This window comes from Phyllobates terribilis, unplaced genomic scaffold, assembly GCF_046119375.1.
Source record: "Phyllobates terribilis strain yellow unplaced genomic scaffold, ASM4611937v1 Scaffold_7__3_contigs__length_470593459, whole genome shotgun sequence".
Taxonomy (NCBI): Eukaryota; Metazoa; Chordata; class Amphibia; order Anura; family Dendrobatidae; genus Phyllobates; species Phyllobates terribilis.
This window is the reverse complement of record NW_027362767.1, coordinates 380,568,217-380,588,014: the sequence shown is the minus strand read 5'-3', so window position 1 is coordinate 380,588,014 and position 19,798 is coordinate 380,568,217. Positions and strand designations below refer to the sequence as shown.

Genomic DNA, 19,798 nt, shown 5'->3' with positions numbered 1-19,798 from the left:
ATTGATCTAGGTAGATAGATAGATGTTGATAGAAGCAAATACTTAACCCTTCCATAGCCAGCAGCACTGCTCGGTTGCACTTTTCCTCTGCTCTGTAATAAGAGCCTGCAGCTGCCCATTAGGAGGAGTGAGAGCAGCGCTCCGGCCACTGTGGCCGCCATGTGCAGGTCACCACTCTGCTGTGTGCACAGGCAGCAGCATCAGCACCAGGGACAGCAGCAGGCTGAGTGGCAGGTGACGTCACGGTGGGGGCGGGGCCCTGTGTTGCTGAGCAGGGAAGGGATCGCTGGATGCTCAGAGCTGGGAGGGAGCTGCAGTATGTAGAGACACAGCCTCATACACTCTCTTCAGGCTCCAGAATCCTCACCAGCCTCCAGGCACAGGACTACTTGCAAGCTGGCACACTGTGGCACTACCCCCTGTGCCAGCTTCACCTTGGATTATAAGCAGCACTGGTGGGGGGACACAGGAGAACCCCCATATTGGTTTTGCACTGGGATGTGGGATCCTAAGACACTAAAATCTCTTCTTTCCTTCCCTTGGATTTCTGGAGGGGTCTTCATCCTGCTCTGCACTGGTGTTTGGGGGGCAATAAAGGTTTAAGGGATCCTGGAATGGACAAATCTGGAATATCTGGAGCCTGAGCCATCAAACAAACTCCGGATTTACTGGGAAAGAGAAGCCCAAGACCCAGCGAAGGGAGGCAGGTAATCCTTCTCATTGTGGTGCTTGTGATCTATAGCTTTCTATAGGGGACAGAGGTCATGGATGGGATCCTGAATGACAAAGCGTCGTAGGCAGTGTAGTGGGTACAGGGAGCTGTCTCCCATCAGGGGTGGTAGATGTCGGACCCTCCTATGATCTATGGGGGAATCTAAAGTTGTATTATACAGAACAGTAAGCACCAGAGGCGGAAGTAGATGTACCGCCATTTGCACCCCCAAATTTGTGCTGTTCACCCCACGTTGTTTTTATTCACAGGGCCCCTACTATCCCTCGGTATCATTTAACAATGGATGTCTCCATGATCCATAAACCACTTTATCTTAACATCTCCATGTCGTGATAGCTTACAAACTGCAATTATAGAACGCCCTGATGCCCAGCTCTATACCTGGGAAAAATTAGGTAAAAGTCCTCCAAATGTTCCCCCATATGTAAAAGCCAATGCTCCCCCAAACATTCTCATATGTAAAAGCCAATGATCCCCCAAATGTTCTCCCAAAACGCCCCCCAAAATGTTCCCATATGTAAAATCCAGTGCTCCCCCCAAATGTTCCCATATGTAGAATCCAGTGCTCCCCCAAAACATTCCCATATGTAAAAGCCAACACTCCCCCCAAACACTCCCATATGTAAAAGCCAGTGCTCCCCCAAAAACATTCCCATATGTAAAAGCCAGTGCTCCCCCCAAAACATTCCCATATGTAAAAGGGAGTGCTCCCCCCAAACACTCCCATATGTAAAAGCCAGTGCTCCCCCCCAAAACATTCCCATAGGTAAAAGCCAGTGCTCCCCCCAAACACTCCCATATGTAAAAGCCAGTGCTTCCCCCAAACTCTCCCATATGTAAAAGCCAGTGCTCCCCTCAAACATTCCCATAGGTAAAAGCCAGTGATCCCCCCAAACACTCCCATATGTAAAAGCCAGTGCTCCCCCCAAACACTCCTATATGTAAAAGCCAGTGCTCCCCCCAAACACTCTCATATGTAAAAGCCAGTGCTCCCCCCAAACACTCCCATATGTAAAAGTCAACGCTCCCCCCAAACTCTCCCATATGTAAAAGCCAGTGCTCCCCCAAACACTCCCATATTTAAAAGCCAGTGCTCCCCCAAACATTCCCATATGTAAAAGCCAGTGCTCCCCCCACAACATTCCCATATGTAAAAGCCAGTGCTCCCCCCAAACACTCCCATATGTAAAAGCCAATGCTCCCCCCAACACTCCCATATGTAAAAGTCAACGCTCCCCCCAAATTCTCCCATATGTAAAAGCCAGTGCTCCCCCCAAACACTCCCATATGTAAAAGTCAACGCTCCCCCCAAATTCTCCCATATGTAAAAGCCAGTGCTCCCCCCAAACACTCCCATATGTAAAAGTCAACGCTCCCCCCAAATTCTCCCATATGTAAAAGCCAGTGCTCCCCCCAAACACTCCCATATGTAATAGCCAGTGCTCCCCTCAAACACTTCCATATGTAAAAGCCAGTGCTCCCCCCAAACACTCCCATATGTAAAAGCCAGTGCTCCCCCCAAACACTCCCATATGTAAAAGCCAGTGCTCCCCCCAAACACTCCCATATGTAAAAGCCAGTGCTCCCCCCAAACACTCCCATATGTAAAAGCCAGTGCTCTCCCCAAACACTCCCATATGTAAAAGCCAGTGCTCCCCCCAAACACTCCCATATGTAAAAGCCAATTCTCCCCAAAACGCTCCCCCAAAATTTTCCTCCAACTGTGCGCATATGTAATGCCCCCCAAATGATCCCCCAAATTTCCCCCAAAACATTCCCATATATAAAAGCCAATGCTCCCCCAAACGTTCCCCCAAAAGCTTCCCCCAAATGTTCCCATATATTAAACCCAATGCTCCCCCAAGCATCCCCGTAATTCTGCGGCCAGAGGTCTATCCATGTAATATTTCCATTGTAATCTTCGTAGACTGCAATGGACGAGGCTGGAGATAAGAGACAGTCTGCCGGGATAGGAGACAGTCAGAGGTGCACGGTCGCCCGTGTAGGAACAGTAGCAGCCTCTTTGTATGGGGGGGGGGGGGGGTGCGAATTAACGATTCCACCTAAGAACGATATTTTTTCCGGCTGAGCAGCAGATTGTGTTCCCACTTGAGGAGACTCCTGATTAATACATGTTATGATTCGTAAGATTCATGAGAGGCTCAGTCATGGAGTGCAGGCTGCCGATTAATGGGGTAGACACTATACAGGTATTTTTTTTTTACCTACGATATATATATTTCATTGATTTCATGCACTTTCTGGAATCTTATCCAATGCTACTATGTGGGAAATCTCATGTATGGTCATATAATACTACAGTATTCTAGGAAAAGCTTATAAAATCCATGTAGCGACACTGGTACGGTATGCTACATAGTCACAGAGCTGTATATAATACCCATATGATATGTAGCCCCTGTATATATAATTACAGTATAATGGGGGAGTCGTTTGTGCTCCGCACCCTACAGACGGTGAGCAGCAGGATGTCACAGTGATCGAGTCCGATTACATATCCATCTATTGATCAGAGAGTGTCTGATTCGGGTGATATGATCACACAGCGGATGACATAAGGGAGGGTAGTATAGATTTGGCTTTGGTACAAGAGAAGTGTAGATTATGGAAATATTACTGTGCAGTTGGCAGGATCACATATAATCATATAGGACAGCCAACCCTTAGATGGATCTCCTATTATTCTGCAGGATGGAGCAAATCTCATGCAATTCTATGTGACAGTGTGGCTGATGGGGGTTCACATAATTGTAAGAGACAGATATCATTTCAAGCCATGGTGTATAATTCTAGAAGACAGTTGACAGGGTTATTTAAGTTTTCGGAGGTCTTGGATACTGGGTGTGGGGTTATCACATTTGGGGGTCATTCCGTGGCACAGTTGACATTAGCGGGTCAGGACGTACTATTATGTGCATGATGGGATGGAATTGAGTTGAATGGGATGATACCTTAATCCCATCCAAAAATCCTAATTGCATTTAATTTCAACTGTACATGAACCGAAAATTAAAGGACGCGTCATATCCCATTTATCTACTCTTACATATTGAGGATGATGTGGCTTGGTCTCTACATACAGATTAATTGCACTGGACAGGGACATCAATCTGTATTAAGCCAAGCCTCCATGTGTGTCCTTAATATAACCTGGAATCTCTCGTCTTCTTCTACTGTGAATCATACCTTCCAATAATTCTTAATTTTCCTATAGGTAGAAGTCACACTTTAACATTAAAGATATAGTAATACATTGGGTGACAGAGATCAGGTAAAATAGTTCCAAAAATTTCTAATAAAGGGTTTGAAAAAAAAACAACCCTTTTCACTTATTCCATTAAGAATTTGTGACTTAATAGATGGAGTAAAGTTCCCAGTTTATGTGCCAAGATGAGTGGAGGACCCAACATATTCATGCATTGCTTGGGTTAATGAGAATTGTGCAATTCTTCATTTCTCCAGTGGTGGCACTGCAGGAAAATTGAACACTTGTTCCATTATAGCTTACAACTGATCACCAGTGACCCCATCAGTGAGACACCCTGTGATCTGCTTATCATTGAGGGATATTTTTCTTTGTCCAAAATGGACAACCCCTTTAAGAAGTTCTAATTGTATACAGTCAGGGTGAAATTAGAGCTTCAAAAAACTGTAGTGATTGTTTTTCATTGTTTATAGCCCTGCCTACGGTTTCGCTTTCAGAAAAAAAAAAAAAGATTTAGTAAAAATTCAGAATAAAACAGTGACGTTCCAATACGTAAAAATAATACTATATATATAATATATAATCTTATTTTCTATTTTTTTTTGTTAAATACATTTGCTACATAGACTTTTGATTCTAATTATGGGTGTCCGCAGGTTTTTTTTGTACGTGAATCTCTTTTTTTAAGTATGATTTATATAATCATCTAATTTATTAGCAGTTTTGACTTTGATATCATTTTTTTTCCTACTTAAATGCATGTATTTTTCACTAAACATCTTTTTTGCTATTTGGCATCATTAAAAATGTTTCACCGTTTGCCTTTTATAGCCTCTGAGTTGCCTTGTCTATTACTGGCCTCAAAATGAGTTAACTGAGAATCTGTTAGTGAGCTCAATGGGAGAATTTCTAACTCTTTTATCTGTCTTTTTTTTTTATTTTTTTTATTCTCAGCTGATTATATAACCACAGACCACATCAAAGTTGAATGCGCCAGTAAAAGCAAAACGGTGGAAATTTTTTAATTGAACTATATCTTTAAAATAATTTTTAGACCAAAATACATGCATTTAAGCAAAAAAAAAAAAAAACAACACAAAATTGGTCCCAACCCCTTTAAGGACTGACAAGAGGGTGATAAGGGCTTGTGGTATGATTTTCACGTATCATATGTAGTTTTTGTAGAGTCTACACTTTTTACGCAGCTCTCCAAAAATGTTCTATAAAAAAATCTGATTACTAATTCAGTCTGAGCTGGACAATGATGGGTCCTGATTGCCCCTGCTCTGCTCCCAGCTCAGTTGCAATAACACGGACTAGTACAGAACAATGGTCAGACCCAGTCATCTGACAGATTGGTTGCTAGGGATAAATTGCTTAGCAATCACAGTCTTTTCATTGGGATTGCCAGACAACGCGCTCTCAGAAGCCAACCTGTCTCAGATCAATCTTGTCCTCTGCTCAGAGCAGAAATGTTCCAGCGGCAGAGAAACATTTCTCTTATTCTCACTGCCGGAATAGACTTTAGATAGTTGGGCTGATTGTCTGACAGTAACCTAACGTACTATGGCCGTCGTCTATATGTGCTACAATGTTTTTGGGGCTTCAATATTGTTAATGACCTCCCTGCAATCTTCTTGTATGTGGGTGGGGGAGGAGGGGGATGGTGCAGGTAGTTGAAAACCACCATCCCACGGCCACATCCACATAAAAATGGCCTGCAAACCTGATGGAAATGGCGCAGATCACAAGTCGTATCAGGAAATTTTTCCATCACGAGAATATGATCACTGGTTCCTAAAGGTTCCCCAAAAGGGGTTTGCAAAAGCAAGTTTTCACCACTAGGGAAATTAAAAGTTTGCCCATTTTATACACCTTAGGCTGAGTTCACATCTTGCGGAGTTTTTTTTTGCCACAATCTTTACAAAAATGCATAGTGTTAAAACTTTTTACCCCAGTATTCTGGTGTACAAAGCTTTGCAAAGTTGCATAACATTGGTGCAACTCAAGGCGGCGCTAAAATTTTGCAAGTTTTGGGGTTCTCATACCACTTTCACTCAGCTCTGGCAAAGGGGGAGCATCTGGGGCATGGAGATTGACCCTCATCAAACTCATGACCAGCAGCAGAATCGATCACTATATCTGAAATTTTACTCCAGCAGGGGCTGGCGTAGGATTTTTGGCAATGAGGTGCACGCCACTCATCAGATGCTCCTTATAAGCTTCTTCATGAATCAGGATCCTCTGACTCCAATACAACACATCAAGACCGACGTGAACAACTCTGCTCCTGATGAATTGGGGCCATAATTGGGATTTTTCAAACTCCGATATGGGCAAAAAGATGAAATGCATGAATGCAGCCTTAATAGAGTACAAGAGAATGGTTTGTGGAAACCTTACGGATCTTAAGAGGAGTATCACAGACAGACATTACACAAGCAACTTCTCATAGCACATCTCAGAGGAATCATAAAAGTAACAGTTTAATGTCTAAATAGGGATCTGGACTTACAACAGGGACCCCTGGGTTGTGTCTACAGAGTAGCAGCTGGCTGGTAGAGCAAGTTGCAAAAATAGAGTCAACTAGCCAGATCAAATGCAGAGAGGGCAGATACAGGGCAAATTTAGAAGGCAGTGACGAGGTTAGGAGGATAGTTGAGCCGAAATGCAGGTGAAGACAATCCAAGGTCAGTAACAGGTATCAAGTCCGGTTAGATAAGAAGGATAATCAGGAGTAATAAGCCAGGGTTAGCATACATATAGCTGGCAACTCCCAGCACACTGTTGGGAGTTTAAATAGGGTGTGGTGCTGCCCCATTGGTGACAGCAGGGAAATTATTATACCTGCTGACCAGCAGGTCCGGGTCTGCATTAAACAGATAATACATAGATGTGAGAGGATGCTGTTTAATGCCTTATTTGCCCTGTGGTGACGCTGCAAGAAAGTTAAACACCTGCTAGCATGATTCCCACAGATTACATATGTTGTATGATGAATGGTAACCTAGTTATTGAGGAGGCCGACTTCAGTCTACTTCATGGATCATATCTGTGTCTTAAAGTTGTTTTTTAAATAAAAAATATGACCGAAGGCAGAGAACAAAGGTGATAAATGTTGAACGTTTCTCCCGCTCCATCCCTTCCATTCTTTGTTTATTTGGCTGCAGGGATAACGTGCTGATATACCCATATGACCGCTGCAGCCAATCATTATTCTCAGTGATGCATGCCATGAGGCCAGTGATTGGCTGCAGCAGTAATTTGTCAGCAGTGGAGAGGTAAGAGCAATGGTAGGTAAGTACGCCTTGGTTTGTTATTTTACAGCATAAGCAGCTTTGGTCTGGTTTTTAATAAAACTTGAAAATAAATTGTTAAAATAGTACAACCATCCCCAAATTGTAGTCCGTCTGTGTAACCCTTTATAATCTCGTTATAGCTGCCTTTATATGAAGCTGTACCATTTAATCGCAGCGGAGCGTACAGCGCCACAGGCTATCCATATGGCTCCGTGCTATGAAGATACTGTCCTCTAACGGCAAAGCTTCCACTGGAGCATGCCGTAAGTAACGCAGGAGTTTCTGTGCCTCCGTATGAAGTTTGAGGCACAATAGGGTCCCGTAGACAAGTGACATATTATGGCTCGATACAACTTGGAGGTTGTAGGGCGACATAATAGGACTGTGCGCATTAAACCCCATGAATTTGTTAGGATTTTCCTTGGGTGAGGTTGCCTGTGAGGGAACGTGAAGCTGCTGACACACACTTTCTGCCGTACACGATGATCATAGTGTACTTTCCGGTTTGTTGGCTATCCTTTTAGAGTTAATGTATATTTTATTCCGGCGGTGCATGCGCTAATTGGTGTAAGTTTCGTTAAAGGGGGCGCTAGGCGCTATTGTGGAAGAAGGCTCCGTTCTGGATTCAGACAGCTGTATACATTCAGCAGTCAATCTTACATTTATTATCAATTGCATTGTTTTTTTTTATGTTTTATGTTTTTCTTTGTTATTTGCGTGCATTATAAATTCTCAGGAGCTGTTTACACTGTTTGGTTTTTTTGTGTGTGAGTTTTTACATTTTATTTGCGCGCATTATAAATTCTCAGGAGTTGCTATTTTGTTGTTTTTTATGTTGTTTTTGTTGTTTTTTGCGCGCATTACAAAATTCTCAGAAGCTGCTTTGTTTTTTGCTTTTGTTTTCCTTTTTTATTTGTGTGTATTCTGCATTCTCAGGAGCTGTTTATACTGTTTTTTTGTGTGTGTTATATTTTATTTGTTTGTATTATAACTTCTCAGGAGTTGTTCTTTTGTTTTTTTTATTTGCGAGTATTAAATTCTCAGCAGCTGTTGTTTACACAGTTTTTTTATTTGTGTTTTTATATTATAGTTGCGTGCATTATAAATTTCCAGGAGCTGTTGTTTTGTTGTTTTGTTTTGTTTTTTGTTTTTTGCTTTTCTTTTTTATTTGCATGTATTATAAATTCTCAGGAACTGTTATTTTTTTGTGTATTATTTTTAATTTTTATTTTATTTTATTTGTGTACATTATGAACTCTCAGTAGCTTTAAAGAAATTAGGCTTTGCGCAGAGCTACCAATTCCAGTTGTCGCTCTCATACCTCATTTCATGTTTTTTTCTGTAACTTGATTGTTACTTATCTCATTCATATTGCGGAAATTCAAAGTGATGCCGACTGAAATCAAAACAGTAAGTTACCACCTATCCATATAATAAATATAATAAACTTGCTGATCTCTGCCCGTCCGACTGCTAGGAGCTCCACAAATTCTGGGATCCTGCTGTATTCTGCAATTTGCAACCGTCCTCATGGACGCTGAGCATGTGCACCTCAACTCCATTCAAGGTGGGGCCACAGAGCTCCATTCAAGGTGGGGCCACAGAGCTCCTCCATTCAAGGTGGGGCCACAGAGCTCTATTCAAGGTGGGGCCACAGAGCTCCATTCAAGGTGGGGCCACAGAGCTCCATTCAAGGTGGCGCCACAGAGCTCCATTCAAGGTGGCGCCACAGAGCTCCATTCAAGGTGGCGCCACAGAGCTCCATTCAAGGTGCGGCCACAGAGCTCCATTCAAGGTGGCGCCACAGAGCTCCATTCAAGGTGGCGCCACAGAGCTCTATTTAAGGTGGGGCCACAGAGCTCCATTCAAGGTGGTGCCACAGAGCTCCATTTAAGGTGGGGCCACAGAGCTCTATTCAAGGTGGGGCCACAGAGCTCTATTCAAGGTGGGGCCTCAGAGCTCCATTCAAGGTGGTGCCACAGAGCTCCTCCATTCAAGTTGGGGCCACAGAGCTCCTCCATTCAAGGTGGGGCCACAGAGCTCCATTCAAGGTGGGGCCATAGAGCTCCATTCAAGGTGGGGCCACAGAGCTCCATTCAAGGTGGGGCCACAGAGCTCCATTCAAGGTGGCACCACAGAGCTCCTCCATTCAAGGTGGGGCCACAGAGCTCTATTCAAGGTGGGGCCACAGAGCTCCATTCAAGGTGGGGCCACAGAGCTCCATTCAAGGTGGCGCCACAGAGCTCCATTCAAGGTGGTGCCACAGATCTCCATTCAAGGTGCGGCCACAGAGCTCTATTCAAGGTGGCGCCACAGAGCTCTATTCAAGGTGGGGCCACAGAGCTCCATTCAAGGTGGCGCCACAGAGCTCTATACAATGTGGGGCCACAGAGCTCCATTCAAGGTGGCGCCACAGAGCTCCATTTAAGGTGGGGCCACAGAGCTCTATTCAAGGTGGGGCCACAGAGCTCCTCCATTCAAGGTGGGGCCACAGAGCTCTATTCAAGGTGGGGCCACAGAGCTCCATTCAAGGTGGCGCCACAGAGCTCCATTCAAGGTGGCGCCACAGAGCTCCAGTCAAGGTGGCGCCACAGAGCTGTATTCAAGGTGGGACCACAGAGCTCCATTCAAGGTGCGGCCACAGAACTCCATTCAAGATGGGGCCACAGAGCTCCATTCTTGGAGCTCCAGAGCCCCGTTTTTGGGATTGCTAGAAGATCCAACAGTCAAATCCCCAGTGATCATCAAGTTATCTCCTATGTTATAGATGGAGATAACTTGAGATTTTGGGAAAACCACTTTTAGTTTTGCTGTTTCAATCCAGGACTCATTTAGAAGGGATAATAATTGCAACGGAATACTTCTATTCTATACAGAATGTCAAAACCCAAAGGACAAACATAACTCTTTTTCATCCGGGTAATATGCTTTTGAAGGTTCGCTCATACTGGCATATATTCTCTCATGCGAGAGAATTGGGCTCATTATGCTAATGATACTGGGCTCACACTCTGTCAGAATTTTAGCTGAGTGCCATCTGAGTGTGATCCGATTATCTCACGAGAGAATCACATCACAGGTGTGGAGAAGAAGGAGCACTTAATTTCTCCATCTTCTCCATTGTCTCTGTCTGCAGATGTCGGACTGCACTCGGATATGCTGCCGATAACATAGCATATAGTTGATCAGTGGTCGTTTAACAGACGGGATCAGGCAGTATAAATGGGCCCTTCAACAGGGGTACCTTTTCAAATGGGCACTGTGTAATACTTGATGTCACCAGTGAAGACTCTGCAGGGAAATTGAAAACTTGCTGCCAGGGTTCCTTCACACTGGTATCTTCAATGTTGTCTTGTCCACTTTAATGGAAATTAAATATTTTTTTCCTCCGTTAAATGTAATGTTAGATAGTAATGCATGTTATGTTTTCTTTTATTTATTTATGTATTTTTCATATGGAAACTAATTTTAATCTTTAGAAAGTAGATTAAGTTAGATAGTCATATATGTTTTATTTTATTTTTTTTTAATAGGGATGGATATTTTTTTTGTATGGAAACTACCATAATTTTAATCTTTAGAAAGTAGCTTAAGATTGATCCGTCACCATCAAAAAAAAAATCTTGTTCTCTGGTAACTGGGACAGTCCCCATTACTAGTGGGATCTTGTGCTCAACTATCAAAAAAAGCAAAGAGAAATGAGAAAAATAGTGGCACTCACCATCCCATAAAATCAATCCTTTATTAACTAGTAGTAGGACCCGTTGAAGCGTTAGTATAATGCAAAACGGCCATTATCCACACTGCTACCCGCTCCCTCCTGCAACAAATTTTTAATGTGTTCGAAATGATATTATGGGATGGTGAGTGCCACTATTTTTCTCATCTCTACGAAGACTAATTTTAATCTTTAGTTGCCAATCAATTTTGTTTTGTTGTCATAAAAAAATGTACAAAAAGAAATGTCATGTTAGTAGTAAAATATGTTGCTGACTTCTGAGATTGCTGAGGGCAACGTCTTCACTTCTTCCGAAAAAGTCTGACATTCTAATCAAAAGTTTTCAGATGAGAAATGTGTCCCGCATGAATACTCATCCTGTCATTCTATGTTCAGGTCAGGCCATAGATTTGCTCTTGTCTACTTAGCTGAAAAAGGTGTTCAGTTACTAAAGTATAAAATCCTATAATTTTTAGGGTATGTGCACACAGAGTTTTTTTTTATTTTTGGCAGCAGTCAAAAACGACGAGCGCATTGCTGTACACTATGACCATTTAATACTGCACTTTTTCTAGCAGAATCCGCCTGAAAAAGTCTCAGTTTACACATATCCTCATACTAAGTGCACATTGAGTCAGAGCAAAAAATGAGCAGAAACTCCAAGTTTTCAAGAACTGGTTTTCTGCACACAGTTTGAGGGTTTTTTGGAGCAGAAACTGAGCCGAAACTGGTTATGTTTATGCCTGGAATAGCATTGCAAAACCACTGCAAAAATGGGAAATCATGCACAGCAATGTCAAAACGACATTGCTGTGCACATGTTCCGACTTATGCCCCTTCTTTTAACCCCATCAGGTTTCAGAGACCATGTTGCGGTTATAAGAAGTAATATGTTCATTCTTCGGGAAGCTTCATTTGGAAGCCCCCCACTCTGTATAGTAGAAAATATAGGAAAAAGCTGCAGCTGGACGCATACCTTTATCTACCAGAGAAGCCACTTCGGGAAAAAAGCCACCGGATTTTTACTAAAGTGTCTTTCTGAAAGAAAACTCTGGTGGAGTAAAAGATGTTGAGTGAATATATCTACTCAGTGGAAACTATTCAAATCCTCATCCAAATCTCAAAACTTCTCAAAATCTTTGAATTTCCTCTCACTTTCTGCTCTGAAAACAGCAAAAAGACTCTGTGCTCAGACAGCGGTTTTGAGCTTTGGACGAGGATTTGGAGAGTCTCTGCTTCGTTTCTGTTTCAAAAGCTCCTCTTAATCCTCTGTGTGCGCATGGCCTTGTAGTGGAAACCGCTTCAGAAAAAGCTCCTTCTTTGGGAAGTTATAGGAGGCTTTTCCAACTTTCTGAAGTGGTTTTAAAGAGTTTTTTTTCTAACCTTTTTATTGGAAAGTGCCTAGTTTGGAGTGTTTTCCATCAGGAGATTTTTCAAAGATGTGACATGTTCTTTATTTTTTTTCACACCGGGCGTTTCTCAAAACCTGAAGTGGAATAAAATCACTGAAAAGACTGAACATATGAACAGAAAAGGTGGTTTTACAATAGAATTGAAGAGAGAGTCTTTTTTTTGACTCGCTCCAAAAGACTCCTTAAAATGCCTAAGGATAGTCCAATATGCTTTGACAGGGTAGGCTCAAAAGCTCTGCAAATATACCACAGTTGAAAAAAATTAGATATTCATGTGGAAATTGTTGGTAACTATGGAGGCACAGGTTTCCTACTCAATGGGGTGTAACTGCCGGAAGTTCCAAGATTATGGTTGCAAACAAGGTAGCCAATAAGGGTTTTCCCTTTTAGGACATTTATGGCATGTACTCAGCATATGCCATAAATTTCCAAAAGATGCGGATCCCAAACCACTCTTGACACCGCCATGAATAGAAAGTTGGCCGCACATACAGTTCTTGCTTTTCATTCGCATGGAATTCCAGGCATGCTTGCGCTACAGTTTTTGGAACTCCCATGGAAGTGAATGAAGAGAGCACGTTCCACGTGTCGCATCTCGTAGCCCATTTTCCAGAAGCAATTCCTCTGACTATGCCATGAACATCCCAGATGGAAATAACTCTTTACTGCTTCATACTAGAAGACAGGTGCCATAAATGACGCACAATACTTTGGGGGTCCCGGTTACAGAGTATGCAGTGGGGCCAAGTAGTTTTACATTATGTTTCTGCTTCTGGAAATGGAGAAGGACGATCATATGAAACTGAAGAGACAAAAGCCTTTCTCTGATCAGTCCCTGATGACTAATACAACAAAGACCCCGCGTGGGTCGTACATTGCTCACACGTGGTGGTGGTGGTGGTGCTGCTAACAAGCCCTAATGACAACAACTAGTCATAGACACCTATTCGTAAGCCATAGCAGCACCTTCCACCCCCTCACATAACGGCAGCCAACAACGACACTAATATGTCTCTCTCCCTTATTTCCTTCCTATAATCTGAAATATCTGGCTTTACGTATACACTGTAGTCAGATATACATATATACACACCAACACTGGCAGTCGTAGTGCTTAGTCAATCACGTCCATACATATACAGATACATGTTATGCTTTCCATCTATTGCTTTTGCTATAAATTTTTTCAGTCGGTGCAACAACATTACGAGAGAATTTAGTCTCGTTGCTGTGCTTTGGGCGTTCAGAATATGGGCTCTCCATCTATAATGCCGTGAAGGGGCATCCGTCACTCGAGGCTTCAGACAGGAGCAGGGATTTTCACGATAGATGGTGATGCCTCGCCATAAACGCTCTCACTTAGATATATCTCTATCGACAAATACATATATATGAATTTCTCTATGGCTGCACTCGGGGATGCAGAAAGGTGTCTGAGACTCGGTCGCAGTCACGAGAGGTTTGTAGTGCAAGAAATTATTTACAGAACAGCTTCTGGTGATGGCGCAATTATAGTTAATGGATCACCGTAGGGCACGGAGGCCGATTGTGCAGTGGGTCAGCAAAGGCTTTGTCCTCTGAGGAATATAATTTATTAGACGGTGTATCCTAAACATTTTCTTTATAGCACAATGGAGATTTGTACCCTGAATGAGAAGCTAGGGGACAATCCAAAAAGAGCTCTGGAGGTCCTGACTGCCCTCCAAAAACTGAAGTTAGATAGTGTCTAACATCAGGAAATTCCACTTGGCTTTAGGGCACCATACAGATGTAAAACAATACTGCTAGATGGAGGTGTAAAGGTGCCAAAACACATAAGAAGAAAGTCAGTCATAACCACCAATTTTGGCCAGACAGGCCAACCATCTAATGTAAGGGAGCACTTTCTAAAGTGGACCGGTTGTGCAATGTGACTTTCAGAATCCTATTTTTTCATGGTAGACCCCATTTGGCAGTGTCTTACTTTCCTCTCCAATCAAGAGCAAATGCATACCCGGTCGAGTGCATAGGTGAGGTAGACCCCATCTGGCAGTGGTTTACTTTCCTCTCCCCGTCAAAAGCACATGCATAACCCGCTGAGCATGTATGTGTGGTAGAACCCCATCTGGAAGTGGCTTACTTTCCTCTCCACTCCCAGTCAAGAGCACAAGCATACCCTGACAAGCGCATATGTGTGGTAGAACCCATCTGGCCATTGCTTACTTTCCTCTTCCCATCAAGAGCACATGCACACAGCCAAGTGAGTAAGTGTGGTAAACCCAATATGGCAGTGACTTACTTTCCACTTCCCAACAAGAGCACATGCATACACAGCCAAGTGAGTAGGTGTGGTAGACCCAATCTGGCAGTGACTTACTTTCCACTTCCCATCAAGAGCACATGCATACACAGCCAAGTGAGTAGGTGTGGTAGAACCCATCTGGCAGTGGCTTACTTTCCTCTTCCCATCTAGAGCACATGCATACACAGCCGAGTGAGTAGGTGTGGTAGACCCAATCTGGCAGTGACTTACTTTCCACTTCCCATCAAGAGCACATGCATACACAGCCGAGTGAGTAGGTGTGGTAGACCCAATCTGGCAGTGACTTACTTTCCTCTTCCCATCTAGAGCACATGCATACACAGCCGAGTAAGTAGGTGTAGTAAACCCTATCTGGCAGTTATTTAATTTCCTCTTCCCATCAAGAGCACATGCATACACAGCCTAGTGAGTAGGTGTGATAGATCCAATCTGGCAGTGGCTCACTTTTATCTCCCTGTCAAGAGCATACCCGGCCGAGCGAGTAGGCTCATCGAGTCAGGTGAATAGCTATTGGACGAATGAGCATTAGGCCAAAAATGAATGAAAGTTTACGGGCAATTTAAAAGGTTGTTCTCATCTTCGTTCTTCAGGAGCGCTCTGCTCCCCAGCCTCCCTGGCTTCCTTGTCTTACTAATGTGTCTTTTTGATTGAATACATATAGATATATTTTAATAATTGTTATATATTTATAGTGTTTTGTTTTTTTTTGGGGGGGGGATCATGACAAAAGTTAATCATTACTTCTTTCATTTTTAAGTCAGTAAATTCAACTGAAAAATAAAGTGTTGCAATGGCTCCCATCATTCTTTTCAATCATTTGTAAAATGAGATGTATTAGCAGTGTCATGGCATTTTCTTATTTTTCATTTTATTTTTTACTTTTCTCCAAAATCTATTTTTTATTCATTTAATATGAGATCATAAAAGGAATCTTGGAGACAGTTATTATATACTTTATACCATTTTTTTTAATGCAGTTTTCCAACTTAAATGGGGTATCCATAGAATTTCCTGTGAAATTTGGCCAAAATATCAACCTTAGCGCTAGTGTTAGTGGACAACTAAGGCCGCGTTCACATCACTTTTTAGACACACATCAATGGCTTCTCACTGAAGCCCTAAAAAACTGGTGATTCTGGTGATGGGGCCATTGACTTTAGTCAAGCAGACGGAGTCACTTTGTGCTCTGTCTGACCTCATTTTTGGCACTTTTTCAGATGTGGTCTTATGTGTTTTTCTACCCACCTTAAAAAGGTAGATACGGTTGGAAATGAAGTTAGATAGAGCACAAAGGGTCTCTGTCTGCTTCACTAAAGTCAATGGCCCCATTGGTGGATACGCCTAAATCCCGTTTTTAAAGGCTTCAGACGGGAACCCAGATAGAGTCACTGATGTGTGGCTGAAACCCGGCTTTATAGACATGTCCTTTGAGATTTCCCGAAGTAATCTCTAATTGTCCTTACAATGAAAAACAACGCTTCTCCAGCTGCACTTGATCTCCTTTTGGTATTTGCACACTCCGGAATATAGAAACTCATTAAACAGATCTTTATTGACCTTGGATATGTTTGCACTTCACATAATAATTAGGTCACATCTTAGGTTTAGTATTTACAGAGTACACAGTGCTTGTGTGGTTCTTATTTGCAAATTAGTACCTATAAGATCTTCTTCCTCCACTTCTCCCCAACTTTCCAGGTGATAATGAAGACTCGGGCCAGTCCTGTGTTATCTGTTCCTTCTTGGACAGAACAGAGAAAGCTTCTGCATCCCTGCTAAGAATGGCTGGGGGTTGTGTTCAGTGTTACTGGAGATCTAATTGACTTTGTACTTTCAATCCATCTTTATGGAACACATTTTCCTCAGGCTTAAAGGGATTTTCTCGACATAATAAATAGTAAAATGCTTGTAAAAGCAAGCAACATTGCAATTTACCATTTATTATAAATCCTCTCCATGCTCAAGGACGGAAGGATTCTTTTATTTTATTGTTTACTGCTCTTTGTCTAATTTACCAGCCACCATTGCTGGCTATCAGCGGTGGCCGGTCTACTAGGCAAGGAGCGCAGCACTGACAAGCTTTTCCCTATCGAGCTTGGAAGTGCTGCTCTGACGCTAGCCTGATCCGGCCAGTTTCAGCCCCCCCTGCACATCTCCGATGCTGCGGTCAACGATGCCACTGGTCCGAACTGTCAATCAGGTGCTCCCCAGCAAGCAGCAGGAGGTTGGGAGACTGGGAAGTGGAAAGCTGAAGATTGATGATGAGAACATTCTTTTAAAAGATTTGTATAGTTTCAAAAAATCCAAATTCCATTAATTATTAGGAAATATAGAAGAAGGTCCCTTGTTTAGGACCTATATATACTAGCCAAGGTGCCAAGTACCTACACATAGTGTCTTACATTCTGGAAGACTAAACATATTCATGTATTTAAATGGCCAGTCTGCTAATTTCAATGATCATGTGTAATGCTTTATTTTACCTGTGGTGGCACTGCGGCAAAAGTGAAAACTCCCAAAGATTATAGATGATCACTGGGGCACTAACAAAAGGAGCAAAAAGCCATTGTCTCCCTTAGGTCAAGTTGACATTTAAAGGACTACAGAATATTAAAGTGGAACACCATGTATATTTCATATATAAACGTACAGTAAACGTCTGTATTGAAATGTCTTGTATATTGTATGTATATACTGTATATGTATACCTGTATGTCAGTCAGTATTGACATTTTGGGAGGTTCTTTGCACTTAAGCTATATCAGATAAAGTAGTTGATCAAGACTCTACAGGAATAAAACGGCCACTCACCAGAAAGATGGATTAAACTTGCCTACTTGAAGGCAATTCACTTAGCCACGTCCTATTTTTTAAGCACACCCCCTCGGTGTCACAGTTGCACTGGTCATTGAACATTGGCAGCTGTTAATAGAGCTTCCGCCATGTAAAGGCTTTGCACAAGCCACTCTATTTTCCCGATCCCAGGGGTTGCCCTGGCCTTCACACTTTAACCACTTGTGGTAGATCGGCTCACTCGGCTGCTCACAGAGGTAGACACAGGAACGCTTCTTGGTTTAATCTTATGCTGGTTTATTAAATCACGGCATAAACCAGTGCAGGGTTCAACAAAATAAACATGGCCTTTCTGGCATAACGGGAAAAGAAAAGATAGCATATATCACAGTCCATATGCCTGCGAGGATCCACTCACTCAGCATACAACAACAGGGTTCAACACAGTTTAGCATGAACACTTCTCTGGAGCTCTCGCCTCCAGGCACACCGAACACTGAATGAATCAGAAGACTGGCTATTTACCTTCTAAACCCCACCCTAGGGTGGAGATATGGTGAACAACCCCTCCATCCACTCTTCAGATGTTCACGTAATAACCTAGCCCTTAAAATGGCCGATTAACCCATCTGTGCATGGGAGAATTTTCCCTAGGTTCATATCACTGAAGCTAACAACCTCAGTGATACATATCTTCCATCCAGTACTTTACCAGTGACTTTGTCACACACTGTACAATGATATGGGCTTACATAGGGGCTCCTGGGCTGAGACAACAGAGTAGCTGCTGACCGGTGGAGAAAGCTGAAGGCAAAAAGGGTCATCATGCTTGGTCAATGTCAAGACGTCACGTCAGGGCCATAACTGAAAAACAAGAAGATGGTCAAAATCCAACCCAAGGTCAGAAAACATGAGAAATAAGGAAGACAACACTAGAGAAAGGTCTAGGGCTACAAGCCAGGTAAGTAGAACTAATTGACTGGCAGTGGAAGTCAGAGACCTAGGAGTTTAAATAGTAGCCGGCTCCAACCAAGGAAGCTGTAATTTCCAAGATATTTGTCAACGCTTCCAAAAGTCCAGGATGTCTCACAGTTTTCAAAAACGATTACAGCAGAGTTAGCAAATATGCAATTGATTCCATTCCAGATCAGAAACTTGGTTTATTATCCCTTAACTGTACTACTACATTTCTGCAGATCCTACTGCTCCAGGGGTATGACAAGTAATCATGGAGCCATGGAGAAAAACTTATAATGGGGGCTCGTGATGACCACCATCATTGTGATAATCATGGTTTCGACTCCTCTTGCTTTCCCATCTATCAGCTCTTAAGGTCCCATACACATTAGACTAAAGTCAGTTGACGTCTGATATGTATGTGGCCTTTAATCTTCTATCAGAGGCTTGGATGAGGTTAAAATAAATGAACGCTTTCTGACAGAAACAGCACCACCCTTGCCCACGGGCTGAGTTGGGTATTGCAACTTGCCCCTGTTTAAATAAATAGGACTTAGCTGACTAGTTGAAGATTGAAGTTTTCATCTCATACAACCTGTTTCACCTTGAGGTCCTTCTGACGTTTTCACCCATAATTAGCCCCGCTTTCGCCATCCCCTACAGTTTTGTGTTGCATATTACGTATTGTATGGTTTTAGTATCTTAAACGCTTCAAAAATGTAGAGTAAATGAAGTGGAAACTGGGCATATTCTGCTGGGATGATGAACGTTGTCTTATTCTTCGTCTTTTCTAAGCCTTTGCGGCCACTGAATCATTCCACCGTGAAGATAGGCCTGACCTGGAATATATAAATAGATGCTGATTGTGTCCACGTAGAAATATTATGTGGGTGGACATTTTCCCTAATAGTCTCAGCATAAGTCACAACTTAGATGGATTCTGTTTCTGTTTTTTCCCTCCTTCTCACTTGATCTTCTTCTCTCGAGCTGAAAGGTTCTTTTATCTAATCCGACCTATATGGTTCAGAACACCGGGCTTGTAGTTTTACTTTCAGAATAATTTCCAGAAAGAATCGTAATTGGGATTGTATGACAATTTTTTTTTTCTTTTAAAGAAAAACGAAACATGTAAAACACGCAAAAAAAAAAAAGATATCCCAGCACTTCCCCTCTTTTGGAAAAACTCCAACTGCTGGCTGTAGTTTATTTTAATAGAAAATCAAACTGTGCCTTATTCACCCTCCATGGGTCCAGTGCTTTCCATGAAGCATTTGTTTTGATGTATGTGTTAGTAGCATTGCCGCAGAGGTTTTTTTTTTCTTTTTATTCCATATACAAACGTGGTCAAAATTGTTGGT

At 42.5% G+C, this 19,798-nt stretch overlaps 1 protein-coding gene across 2 annotated transcripts in view; it reads left to right on the top strand.

Annotated features, from left to right (window-relative positions):
- Positions 1-267: 267 nt before the first annotated feature.
- LOC141154894 (leucine-rich repeat and fibronectin type III domain-containing protein 1-like protein) overlaps positions 268-19,798 on the top strand; it is a 755,880-nt gene continuing 736,349 nt past the window's right edge. For both annotated transcript variants that reach the window (XM_073641429.1, XM_073641428.1), the window contains exon 1: positions 268-707. The gene's annotated coding sequence lies outside the window, so the exon portion shown is untranslated. The remainder of the gene's footprint in view (positions 708-19,798) is intronic.